Source organism: Tiliqua scincoides, chromosome 1, assembly GCF_035046505.1.
Source record: "Tiliqua scincoides isolate rTilSci1 chromosome 1, rTilSci1.hap2, whole genome shotgun sequence".
NCBI lineage: Eukaryota > Metazoa > Chordata > Lepidosauria > Squamata > Scincidae > Tiliqua > Tiliqua scincoides.
Window position 1 is genome coordinate 239,253,723 of NC_089821.1, and position 14,365 is coordinate 239,268,087.

Consider the following 14,365-nt stretch of genomic DNA (forward strand, 5'->3'; position numbering starts at 1 on the left):
AAACAAACGAGCGTAGAATAAATTGTGCACAATAAATGTATGCACACCTCCTTCATTTGCCTAACTGGTTCTGAGAACAGAGTGGCGCGACAGGGTAGAACATGCGGTGCTGTTTCGTGATATAACCTTTACAGAATGGAGAAGGTAAGCAGCACAGGTTTCTTCCTCTGCACGGACCTGCCAAGTTCCTCTGTTACCCATGTTTATTTGCCTCAACCTTGACTCAGCAGAATTATTTCAAGAAAAGGGGAGAGAATTTAGCCTTCACAAGCTGGTTCAGTCTTTAACTGGTCTCTGATAAGCTTGGCAGAAAGGGTATTGAATAATGCCAAGTGCAACTGAGAGGTTGCAACACCAGTGCCTGAAACCATCAATCATGGCTTGCAGGTTTCCAGTGCAATGAGCCTGCCAGAAGGGCCAGCGGAGTATCCTGGAAGAGAAAATTCGCTGGAGTGTCATTTTTGCTGACCACACAGGTTTGCAGAATTAGGCACTTCTTGAGGACACCTGATAAAACAGGCTTCCCCCCTTCTAGCCCTGTTTACTTATGACTGATTCATGAATTCATGTTCATAATTTGATGTCCGTGACCTTAAATGATGACTTCCATGTGTGAAAGTACAGGTGTGCGCCGCTTAACAACTGTTCACTTAACGACACACTGCACATATGACAGTGGTCAAAGCCCAATAAAGATGCTCTTAATGAGGCAATTGTGTCTCCCATAGCCTGCAGCAGTGTCTGTTTACACAACAAAGAGGCTCTTACTGCAAAGAAAAGGCAATAGCCTTTTCTCCAGTAGCCTGTGCAACCAGCCTTTACACAACAAAGGCAATAGATTGGGATGAATGTTCACTCAATGACCTAACTGCATAACCACGGGGATCAGAGAATGTATCCCTGTCATTAGGTGGCACACACCTGCACTTTCATATCACTCATATTTTCTCAAACACAATGTTTTTCAATCCTGTCACTTCACATATTCAACTATCAGTCATGAACTGCACAGAAATCAACTGATGTATGTACATGTGTGAGCCAGGCTTTATTGTGCACAGACTAAATTCTGCACAACGCAAAACAATCCCAGACTTGCCCAAGTTGGACAGTGTCTGTTTCAGACACTATGAAACTTTATACAACATTAGGGACAAGCAAAAGGTAGACCTGGATCTACTGGTCATAATAGTTACATTGCAGTAGGCTGGCAAGTAATTCTTACCCCTAATTATTAAACAGATAGCAAGTATTGTTGCAGGTTTTAAAAAAACTCTGCCACAGCTGTCCTTGTGATGATTATTTCTCAGCCTCAGCTTTCCCCACTTGTGAAACAGGAGTACTGCAAAAGGAGTGAGTGCATTTTGAGCAGCTTCTTGTGCAGCTCTGCTGGTCCATTTTAGAGTCTTGTCTTACAACCTTGATCTGTAAGCTGGATATAAGGTACATTTCTGTCTTTTGTTTGCGAGTCACACCAGTCTATATCTTGGGCCCATAGAATGAAGTCAGTAATTGACTTCAAAACCCCCCCCCCATCTGAGTCTTATTTTGTGGGTAGCTCTTATTGGTGGTCCTCAGGATTATACCAAAGTAAACTAATCCTCAAAGCCCAAAGTCTGCCCACTTCTGCTGTAGTTTATGCCACACAACTTGGAGCTGGGCCAATAATCCTCGAAGCTGAACATCACCTACCTTGCCTCACCCCGGTGCCTGCCAGGCCTGCTGAAGCCTCTTTTCCAACCACATGATCAAACCAAATGGATCCCCATTGCTGGGGTTTCCTATGTGCCTCACCTAGCAGGCCCTGCTCTTAGGTTCTAACAAAGCTCTACCACTTGCCCTCTGCATCTTTCAGCCAGCCCCTAGTGAACTGAATTCCTGGCTCACATTTCCTGCAGTGCTTTGCCTTTAGGCTGACTCTGAATCAATGCGGGCTTCACTGGGACCTCTTTCTCAACCTCATTCCCATCACCAAACTGACCAGTTGCTCTGTGCTTCCTGGACTCTTGAGTCCCTCCTGAACTCTTGACAAGGGAGGGCACCAGGATGAAGTCTCCTGTTATCTGGTGAGCTCCCTGGGGCATTTGGTGGGCCGCTGTGAGATATAGGAAGCTGGACTAGGTGGGCCTATGGCCTGTCCTGCGGGGCTGTTCTTATGTTCTTATGACAAATGACCTGTTTCCTTACCTGTTCCAAAGCAGCAGCAGCAGCAGCAACACATGTATGCACCCTCACAAGAAGGCTTCAAAAGGAATTCTGTTCTTATTTTTTCACCTTCTGCTGCAACAAAACCCTGTGAGAGGGATTACATGTATGAAGTTTTCTTTTTCCCAAGGTGTTAGCTATCAAGACCTAAATGGTGACCTCATGGGTTGCTAGATCAAATAATATTCTGAATAAGTTTGTATAATGTATCACCATAGTATGTCTTATCAAAGAAGCCTTGGAAGGTATTTGCTTTATTTCACAATGTGGAAACCCCATGCCTGCTTTTCCTAGCTGCAGAGGTTGAAGGATTACATCAGTTTTAATTGCTATCTCACAAAGAGGGCAGTAACCCATTGAAATTCCTGGGCTAGTTTCTTTAGGGGAATATTTTCCTGAGGTTGTATGACAGGCCCAGATGCTTGGGGCAACCATGTATTTGTTAAACACATTCTGGCTTTTTCACCTATAGCATAGTCTGGGGGGGGGGTCTACTTTTTATAGGTGCACATGGGAGAGCATAGTGAAGGCCATCGTATCCCCTACCATATTCTGCTGTTATTAAGCAGATTTCTCCAGCCTGGCTCCAATACAGGAAGTGAGCCAGGAAGGGAGAAATCTTCCTGGACATTTCTCTGAGCGCCATGAAAGATGGGGGGACAGATTTTGCTTCCCCTCCACCTGCTCTTTTGGTATAATGAGTAGGCCTCCTGCATATGGGGTAAGCACATCTTTAATAAACATGCAGCTGCCCAAAGGATTCGTTTTGGCTGGCTCAGTAGTTGCTGCACTGAATACGTGCAGGGGTTATACCATAGTTTAAATGCAGAAACTTAATGCTGAAGAAGGAGATAAAGGAGTAAAGAATAAGTAGTGCTTGTTAACAAAGTGCAGAGCTCTTAGATATTTTATCACCCCCAACACCCATAAGTATTGCTGTGTTAGCAGCATATTGGCACATTCTGTTTTGACTGTTTCCATTTTTCCCAATCAGACATGACAAACTGGGAATAGCATTGAGAGTAAAAGTATCTGCTGGACTTGACGAATCACATTGGTTTGGACTTGGTAGAACTCTCTTATAATTGGTTTGAAGGGATATGTCTTAGCATCCCTTGCCAACAATGAAAATAAGAGTCCGATCCTACCTCCCCTGCCACACTACAGCATGTAGCCATGCCAAAATGGCAAACACTGCATGCTAAGGTGTGGGAGGCATCCTGAAGACAAATGGGAGGGAAGTAAAAAATATTTTTACTTACCTCCACATAAGCCTACAGGCCACCTATGAATCTCCTCGGACCTATTTCAGTCATATGCCAGTGGGTGCATTTTGAGCAGCTTGTTGTGCAGCTCTGCTGGTCCATTTTAGAGTCTTGTCTTACAACCCTGATCTGTAAGCTGGATATAAGGTACATTTCTGTCTTTTGTTTGCGAGTCACACCAGTCTATGTCTTGGGCCCATAGAATGAAGTCAGTAATTGACTTCAAACCCCCCCCCATCTGAGTCTTATTTTGTGGGTAGCTCTTATTGGTGGTCCTCAGGATTATACCAAAGTAAACTAATCCTCAAAGCCCAAAGTCTGCCCACTTCTGCTGTAGTTTATGCCACACAACTTGGAGCTGGGCCAATAATCCTCGAAGCTGAACATCGCCTACCTTGCCTGACCCCGGTGCCTGCCAGGCCTGCTGAAGCCTCTTTTCCAACCACATGATCAAACCAAATGGATCCCCACTGCTGGGGTTTCCTACGTGCCTCACCTAGCAGGCCCTGCTCTTAGGTTCCAACAAAGCTCTACCACTTGCCCTCTGCACCTTTCAGCCAGCCCCTAGTGAACTGAATTCCTGGCTCACATTTCCTGCAGTGCTTTGCCTTTAGGCTGACTGAATCAATGCGGGTTTCACTGGGACCTCTTTCTCAACCTCATTCCCATCACCAAACTGACCAGTTGCTCTGTGCTTCCTGGACTCTTGAGCCCCTCCTGAACTCTTGACAAGGGAGGGCACCAGGATGAGGTCTCCTGTTATCTGGTGTGCTCCCTGGGGCATTTCATGGGCCGCTGTGAGATATAGGAAGCTGGACTAGGTGGGCCTATGGCCTGTCCTGCGGGGCTGTTCTTATGGTCTTATGACAAATGACCTGTTTCCAACAAACAACCTGTTTCCTTACGTGTTCCTAAGCAGCAGCAGCAGCAACACATGTATGCACCCTCACAAGAAGGCTTCAAAAGGAATTCTGTTCTTATTTTTTCACCTTCTGCTGCAACAAAACCCTGTGAGAGGGATTACATGTATGAAGTTTTCTTTTTCCCAAGGTGTTAGCTATCAAGACCTAAATGGTGACCTCATGGGTTGCTAGATCAAATAATATTCTGAATAAGTTTGTATAATGTATCACCATAGTATGTCTTATCAAAGAAGCCTTGGAAGGTATTTGCTTTATTTCACAATGTGGAAACCCCATGCCTGCCTTTCCTAGCTGCAGAGGTTGAAGGATTACATCAGTTTTAATTGCTATCTCACAAAGAGGGCAGTAACCCATTGAAATTCCTGGGCTAGTTTCTTTAGGGGAATATTTTCCTGAGGTTGTATGTCAGGCCCAGATGCTTGGGGCAACCATGTATTTGTTAAACACATTCTGGCTTTTTCACCTATAGCATAGACTTGGAGGGGGGGGTCTACTTTTTATAGGTGCACATGGGAGAGCATAGTGAAGGCCATCGTATCGCCTACCATATTCTGCTGTTATTAAGCAGATTTCTCTAGCCTGGCGCCAATACAGGAAGTGAGCCGGGAAGGGAGAAATCTTTGGAAAGCATCTGAGCGCCATGAAAGATGGGAGGGACAGATTTTGCTTCCCCTCCACCTGCTCTTTTGGTATAATGAGTCCTGCATATGGGGTAAGCACATCTTTAATAAACATTCAGCTGCCCAAAGGATTCGTTTTGGCTGGCTCAGTAGTTGCTGCACTGAATACGTGCAGGGGTTATACCATAGTTTAAATCCACATAAGCCTACAGGCCACCTATGAATCTCCTCGACCTATGCCAGTCATTTTGGTGGCATAGGTCTAAAGAGGAAAACGGGACAGGACATTTCGAAAGAGGGGATAAGACCCGGCATGGATGATAGGCACTTGATTAAACCCCTTCCTACCCTGACAACACCTTCTTCCCCCAACATGCCCTGTTACTCCCCCTTTGCACCCATGAACTGCCCCTTGCGCCAGCTAACCTGCACCAGACCAGGTCACTGGCTGTGGCAGTGGGCTACTGATGTTGCTACTAAGCAGTGGCAGTAAAAAAAATGGCTGCTAGTGGTGTGCTCCACATATTGCCAGCAGCTGATCAGTGGCAGCGATTTGCGGCCACTGCTGTAAATTGGGTGATAGGATTGGGCCATAAAGCTCCAATCCTATATTCTCTTTCCTGGATGCAAGCCCCATTGAACAAAATGGGACTTACTACTGAATAGACATGCAGAGGATTGTGCACCGAGAACTATAAAGGAAGAGGAGGTACTCATCGGTCTGTGATCATTCTGCATGTTCCTAGATTAAGCCTGCTGGCACTGGAAGCAGGTTATAGGGTTAAGCTCTGGTGAGGTCAGGCTAAAATTAAACCTGGTATGCTATGCAGAATAAGTTTTTGTTATTATTGTTTCACAATTCCCAGACCTGGCTGCTAGCCCTGATGTGAAAACAAGCTCAAATTAAACCTGTCTACCCAGCACAACCTGTGCTCAGGTAAGGTTGATGAAAAACAAGCATTTCCCCTTAAAAGGAGAAAAATAGGTAAGACCTCAGCTCCGAGAATCAAAAATTAGTATCAATCTCATTAGCAAGCAGGGAAGAGGAGACTTTAAGTGGAAGAATCAGCAGATGGGAAAGGGGTAAGCGCCCCCTCTCAGCCACTGAAGGGTTAAGTACCCTTGACACTTACTTTCTTGGAAGTGCCCCCAGAAAGAACACTACTTTCTTGACTTTTTTCTTGAAAACTACAGTTGCACCCTTCCCGCACAATCCTATACATGTCTACTCAGAAAGTCCTATTCAACTCAGCAAGACTTTCTTCCAAGTGTGTACAGTATAGGATTGCCATCTTAGAGACAAAAGGCCTTCACCATTTCCTGTCTGCAGAGGAAGGTTTCGTTCTTCCACCTTGGGCTTCTTTTGTTTCTCCTTTCTCTCCTTTGTCATTAATCTGCAGTTCTTTCTCCCTTTTTTTCTTTCACCTTATTCCCCTCCCCTTACATTTGTTCTCTGCCGCTGTCCTGCTTCCTTGGAACTGCCAGCACATCTTAAGGGAGGCTTGTCTGACACATGGAAAGCCATGGTTTTACTGTAATTACTTGGACAAGTACTGGATCAGGGTTTTTTTTTGTTTGTTTGTTTTATTTGTAACATCTGGGGGAAACATGAGGGATTGTTCTGCATCCATTTCTTTTATTTACTCTGTTTTACGAGGCCTGTTAGCCAGAACACCATTCATTAACATCTCTCCCTTCATTGTTTCTTTTACAAGCTCCAAAAGTCATTTAAATTTTTTGTCACATTTCCCAAAAATATTCCCAAATTTTTCTTTTGTTCTCCAAGAAAGCAGCTGCAAGCAGTTAACAAAGACAAATTTGAACAAAAATTGTTTAGAAAGTGTCAATGAGTTGTTAGTCAAAATCATGGAAACAACTATTCCTTGTTGGTGATACTTAAAAAAACAGTTTTTCTGTTGAAACTGGAAAGAACTCAGGGGCAAGAAAATCTATTAGCTGCAAAGTTACATGACACCTATAGTTTACATGTGAAACAAAAGCTAACAGGATATTTGGAACTGAATTAAAATTCAGAATTAACTGCCAACAGCTGTTTCATGGCAAAAAGAAAACATTTTGGCAATATTTTTGGAAAATCTGACCAAAACAATCACATGACATTTGGCGCTCCTTCCCTCAATTCTCACCATGCAATGTTGTCTTCATATTAGCTTGGAAAGTAGCACATTAGAGGCAGCCCAACTAACTACGTACTAAAAGATGTATCTCCCTACATAACTGCATAGTTTCTGTGCTGGTCTTTTGTTCTCTTAGACGCTGTGCCAGAACCACCTTTCAGAGCGCGATACCATAGTCTTTCGAGACTGAAGGTTGCCAATACTTTTGTTCTCTTAGCTACTGCATCTTCTTTGCTGTCAGATTTGTGCCATGAGCATGGATATGAAATAAGGCTCATCTAAATGTTTTTTAAAAATTTACAGTTTTATTTTTAATCTAGTGGGCACTCCATATTCACTTTTTTGGGTAGCTTCTACACTGGCCATTCATTCTGGAATGGACATCATTCAATTTGTATGGGGAATCCAGATGACATCTCTGTACACTTACTGTATTCCAGCATTTTCTGTATTGTCGTCCTGCCTTTTCTCAGGCATGATCTGTGCCTTTGTTTGTTTGTTTCTTTGTTACTTAAGACCTGTTTGTCCATTGTACATTAGCAAAATCCAATCACGGAGCTACCAAACAACTTACCCCTTTGAAAGTAGCTTCTACTTCTTGAATTCTGCCACTTTAAGAAGTTACTGTCTGCTCAGCCATGTGGCCGGTATTCCTCATCAGTCCTGGATTAGTCCATTTCTGTTTAGCATTGGAAGCTAGATTTCTGCACCCCTAGTGTACACGTTTGACTGGAAGTGGCAAAACTTGCTTAACAAGGTGAGAGTGGGATGAGTATACACATTACAAGCTCTTTCAAACCGCAAAGGATCTGAAGCTAGAGGGAACAAGGTTTGATATCATACAACTATCATGCCATACCAGATTCAGCACTGACTATAGGAGATGAGTCTAATAAGCCATGAGCAAAGTGTAAGGCGTAGGTGAATGAAGAATGACAACGTAGCTCTCTTGGTACTGGAGTTCACTGTGAAGAATGGAGGGAGTTGTTGAGTCAAGTATTCGGTGGGCATGGCAGTAAGTTGTATGTGTGAATGATGATGACGAGACTTGAGCGATCCAGGATTAGGGTTGGCACCAAAGATTTGAAAAAGTGAACAACATGAATGCAAAGTTTCCTTCCAAGAAGAAACACCTGAGAATTTTCGATGGAAGCCAAACGAGTTTCTATAAGACAACTGAGATTTCCCAGGGGGCTTTTGCATGTCCCTAGATAAAATAGGCAAGATGTAGTCCAGTGTTTCACAAAACATACCCAAATGCTTACACTGGATGCACACAGTTACAATTTGTAGCCAGGAACAACATGTAGGTGTTTGCTCTCTTGATGCTCCACTTTACTTGTTACTGAGCAACAGAACAAAATTTTGACAGCTGTTATTGCATGGAAAGCGACATGCGAGAGAAGCAGCACAGATGTGCATAGCATCCACCAAACTTTTGCTTTGAAAGGCAAATATTTGCAAAGAGAAATGATCTCATTACGCCCTCCCCCCAGTCCATTTTCTTGTGTGTTTAATGTAAGTGCAGCCACTGATGCATGGCCATGGTTTTCCTACTTGTCATCTGGCACTTCTGCTTTGCGTTTCATGTTGTTACTGCTGTTTCTATCTATCATGGTGGCACTGAGATCTCCCAAACAAGATTAGAGCCCTGTTGTACAGTCACTGCACAAACATGACAGAAGTTTTCTTTGTGTCAGCTTCAGAATAGGGCTCCATTGCCTTGTCCTTGGGCTACCCATGTTTGGCTCTTGTTCAGAGATTATTACAGTATGCTCATTGCAAGCTGCATGAAAATGTGTATTTAGGTATTGTAAATGGGTCAACCAAGAGCTTATCCCACTAAGAAAACCCCATTAAGAAAATTTCATCCGATGGATTCCTTGTTCAGGCATCACGCTGACTATGATCTCTAGACCAAAAGGTAAGAGACCAGCCAGATCTGTAGAAGCAGATCTATTCCCTCAACTTGTTTGGTGTCTTTAGAAAGATTTAAAGAAAGGTGATTCAAAGACAGGTTGACTAAAATACGTTTAGACTTTCCTAGAGATCTTTGACAAAGAGCAACATCTTTTAAAGAAATGCTGTGATCCAAGGGTAAAAGGCAAATCTCTCTTATAGCTTGAAAAGAGCCCATGGAGATAAACTGGGATGACACAGATGCTCCTATGATTTGGAACAAATTGCACTCCAAACCGAATCACTCCACTTTGGGGAGAGTCTCGCTCAGAACCAAAGCAAAGCCAGCCAAGGCAGCTCTGGATGAATGGCAGCTTAGTTTGGTTTTTTGCCCCTTCATTTCTGTATCTGTCTCCAATTGCTTGAAGCCTTTTCTTCTATGTCGGGAAGGAGGCCACCAAGGACTTAGGAAGCTCAGCTCCACCAGATCCTTAGCCCCATGTCGGACTGTGCAGCCTGACATATGCCGCTGCTAAAGAGCTGCCGCAGAATCAAGTTGCCCCATTGTGGTCTATTTCCCTTACTCAGGAGAAGGGGGGAAAGTCCCTTTCTCCCAAGGAAAGGTGTCAGATGCCCAGGGCACACAGGATACCACAGCAGCTGTTTTGGGTGCTGCGGCAGCCCCATGCTCTGGGCAGCTCAGGGTTTCTCGAACTGAGGGTTCGGACTTACTTGATGGGTGGGTCTCACAGAGCCTCCAATGAAACCACGAGTGATGCAAAGATCAGATAACTAAATTTCTCAAGCTCTGAGGCTATTCAAAAACCAGATGGCTAACTGCCCTGCAAAGAGCTGAGCTTTGCGGTGGAAGTAAAGAAAGCCAATTTATGCTTGGGATCATTAGAAAAGGTATTGAGAACAAAACGGCTAATATTATAATGCCGTTGTACAAATCGATGGTAAGGCCACACCTGGAGTATTGTGTCCAGTTCTGGTCACTGCATCTCAAAAAAGACATAAAGACACTGGCCCTACACTGGTGCTGAGTGTCGCAAACATGCTGAAAGTTACACCTGCAGCACTCAGCTTTGGCTCAGTGCTGGCACCAGCTCAGAGCCAGTCTGCACTGAGCCCAGCACAAGCTGGAAGCCCACCACCTGCTGCCCAGACCACAGGATGAGCTCTGGGTGGTGGAGAGGTTAGTCAGGGCAGGGGGGAGGTGTTCTGGGCCATGGGGAGCATGGGCAAAAGCAGTGCAGAAGGGGGCAGGACCAGCGAAACTCTGCTCTGCCAGATCCAGAACCCCGCATTGGGCCTCCTGGCCTGACACGGGGCCTCTCAACTCTGCACCAGCAAAATAGCAGGCACAGACTTGAATAGCCCCATTGCAGGGCCTGCGTCCTTACCTGGGGGAAGGGGATGTATGTCCCCTTCCCCATAGGAGATGCTGACGCCATTTTGGCACCGCTGCTGCTCTGGGTGTCAGGTGGCCTGCCCCTCAAGCCTTAAGACTATTCATTAGGGCTGCCTCATTATGAGAAATGGACTGATTTTTTGGCAAATAAATAAAAATATCATTTCTTTCTACATCACCTTTTTCTTAAGTCTCATAAAGCTAGGTAGGTCGTGATAAAGTGTCATTTTAAAAAGTGGGTCCTGGTGCTAAAAAGTTTGAGAAGCACTGCTTTAAATCAATAAATTCCTTCCCATGCCATTGTTATCCATTTCTCCTCCCAAAATAACCTTGCTTGTTGCAGGTGTGATTCAGGAATATTTTTGTCTGTTAGTTTATTCCCAGGACCCAGACACATTCTCCCAATAGCATCTTCAACCTGACAATTCCACAGCAGTCCCACCTCTGCACCTGCTTTTGTTTTGCCTTGACTCCGCGTTAAAACCACAGTACACAGAAGTATAATACTTCCATGAGAATTCCTGCAGCTCTCTTTCTGAAAATTTTCAGGGAACATTCTGAAGAACAGCTCTGTATTTACTGTGACTTTTATGCAAACAAATCCATTATAGTCCCAAACCTCTAATTTTGTTTTTATTAACAACTCCTTAACCCTGACATCTATCATTTTGAAATTTAGCACACCTTTCCTAGAGGCATGTCTATGTAATCTGTGAGTTTCTTGCAAATTAGCATGTGCTACAACCACCAGAAACCATTCAAAATTATCACACAACAATTCCCTGCTCAAATGAAAAGCCCAGCATTCCTTTGGATGAATTTTAGCTGCCTTATTCCCCTTATCAACAGCCTCCATGCCTGTAAATTTCATCCAGTTTTGAAAAGTAGTTTTGAAAATTTGCAATGAATTGAATTCTGCCTGTTGAAATCAAATGGAAACAATTAAAAACCAAACCAAGATTGAAACAATGTAACCATCTGCATCAGCACTAAGCAAAGCAAATTGTTGAAATGAGCCAGCGAAACAAATCAGGTCCCCAAATGCAGGAAACTTGAAATGAAATTTTCTTTGCACGTCCTTAAACAGCCTTACAGCCCAATCCTAACCCGTGCTGAAACTGGGAGGTCAGTCAGCCTGCCCCATATCCAGAGCGGTGTTGGGGCTGCCTGTGGCTCAGCCCAGGGCAAGAAGAATGCATTCCCCTTACACTGGGTAACATGGCAGCAGCCCTAATGGGGTTACCCAAATCTGCACCTCCTAAAAAGGTGGCACAGATCCGAGCTGCTTGGAGCTGCTCCGGGTCACCCAGGAGTGGGCTAAGGATCTGACCTCAGTGCTGGGTCCTGGCCCCATCATCCACGGACCCGCCCACTGCCCGCCCTCCCCAAGCCCATGCACCGGCCTGACACAGTTGGCGTGATCTTACCTGTGAACCAGCTCCTTGGGGCATTGGTTGGCCTCCCTCCTCTCCTGATGACACAAAAGTGCCTTATGCCGGCCCAAGGGCTGGTTAGGACTGGGCCCTTAAAGTCTCATCCAACACAGAGCAAGGTAAAGGGTCACGCGGCATGAATGCTACATATTCCACAATCACAGCTCCCGTTTACTTGAAAGGGGGGCGAATTTGAATGCGGCAGGACTCGTTGTACTACCTGGCTGATCATTTCCCACTCAAAACTAGGTTCGAGGCGGGGGGATTATCCTCAAAAACAAAAGTTCTTTTCTCACCCTAAATCCTCAGGTAAAAAAAATTAAATAGGAGTAATGTGAGTAATTTTGATTTTTTTTTTTAAAAGGCGCATAGGAAGAAGGTTAACCAGACTGTCCCTCTGCCATTCCATCACTCAGAGTGGTAGCCTCCTTAATAGTGCAATCCTATATAGTTTTACTCAGATGTGAGTCCCAGTACATTTAATGGGGTTTACTCCCAGGTAAGTGTACATTGCAGCCTAAGCTATTATTCATTTATTAAAACAAACAAACAGCAGCAGGGCTTCATTAGATGATTTCTGCATATAATGTGTAGTTTGCCTGGTCTTCATGGTAATTAATCTTTTTATTTACAGATCTCCATTCCAATTTGGGGGAGCAGGCAGACACTCAGGCCTAGTGTATGAAACAGCAGAAGTTCCTTAAGGCAATAAATGGCAATCCCTCCTTCCTGTTTGGAGGAAGTTTGAAGATAGAGGGACCTTGTCTAGTCTGGCGCTTCCTATTGTCCAACTGCAAATGAAGGTCAGAAAACATCCCAGAATCCTGTTCTAAGCAATGCAGCTTGTGGAACCTTCTCACTGCCTGAAGAGAGATTGGATGCAAGTCAAACATGTTGTGATAGGCATGATTCAGATAGCCTGACCTTCCCCAGCGTGGTTGTTTTGGCTGTGGTGCTTCTGTTTATATTTGGTCTTCGTTGGTTATTGTTTTACAAATCAGAAGGCAGGACTTAACTTTTTTTAGTAAGAGAGTTCAGGATTTCTCTTTCACTCACCTGTGGTTTCTCATACTGGGCCAAACTGAATGGTGTGGAATCCTGGCAATGCATTAGGAGGTAGTAAACGCACAATTTTATGCATTCTGATTGTTGTGCACTTCCTGTCTGTGGAGCCTTTGATGCCTATGAAGTTCTAGGCCACTGTAGAGGAAAAAAAAAATCATACTTTAAAAATGGAGATTCCTACTTTCCTAGGTGCTGTCTATTCCAATACAGTTAAATCAGCTTTAAAAAACAAACAAGAAAAACAACAAAAACACCTCTTTGCAGTACAATATTTAACAAGATCCCATGCATCTAGTCATCCAGTGAGCACGCTCATTGGCGACCAGGCTCTGGAGATGGCAAGTAAAAATTGTCTTAATTTACTTTTCCTGGCCAGCAGAGAACCTGGCCAGGATCAGGTCCTTAGTCTATTCCTATTTGTATGTTTTCTGGTTTGAATTCTTCCCTAATGCACATGGATGACTCAGGCTGCAATCCTGTCCTCACTTACCTAGGAGTAAGGCTCCACAGTCATTAAAAAAATGCTTGTTATAGTCCCTAAAGGCATGACCTTAGACTTTGGTTGGCAACCTTCAGTCTCGAAAGACTATGGTATATAAGTCTACAGCACCCGATATTCCCAGGCAGTCTCCCATCCAAGTACTAACCAGGTCTGACCCTGCTTAGCTTCTGAGATCAGATGTGATCAGGCATGTGCAGGGCAACAGACTTTGAACTATTGAATTCCATTCTTTTGCTGTTATTCCAGTTCATGAGGTTATCCAGTTCATTCCTTCATTTAGTTCATTCAGTTCGAGCAACCAGCAGCCTCCCCGTGCCAAAGGAACACACCTGTCTTTTACAGAAGACTTTGACAGACCTTCAGGATCATTTCACACAGGTCTTTTACCCTGGCAATCTCATTATTAGCACTGCCTAATTCACTGCCACACAGGAGTGAAGGAGCTTCAAGTGAAGCTATGGATCATAGTTGTTTTCAAGAATAAATTTCAGTTTTAGATTATTTCAATTCTAGATTACTGATCAGTGCAGCAATTTTAAAGAGGCTTGACTCTGCTGGGTCTGGTAGAGAGTCCTTTTTCAGGACATTGGGAACATGGGCTCCTGATAGTGCTCTCACAAGTTCAAGGCACTTGCAGTTTAGAAGCAGGTGCTCTGAACTGGGTTCCTCTTTCCAAGTGAGCTGACATCTGAAACATTCTATTAAGAACACATCTCACCCCCTGACAACCTTGTGAAATTCTTCCCAGGACAGAAGATTAATCATTTAATCAACTGAATTCTCACAGAATCCTCTTACCATTGGAGTTGCATAAGCATGACTGACGCTGTGGCTATTATACCCACTGGCAGAAGTGCAAGCAGGGTTTGCCTCTCACCATTTGGAAAACGACAGAGGTAAA

General features: G+C 44.2%; 1 pseudogene; it reads right to left on the bottom strand.

Moving 5' to 3' along the window:
• Nucleotides 1–13,560: 13,560 nt before the first annotated feature.
• Nucleotides 13,561–13,678, bottom strand: LOC136637546 (5S ribosomal RNA; annotated as a pseudogene).
• Between the last annotated feature and the right edge of the window lie 687 nt (nucleotides 13,679–14,365).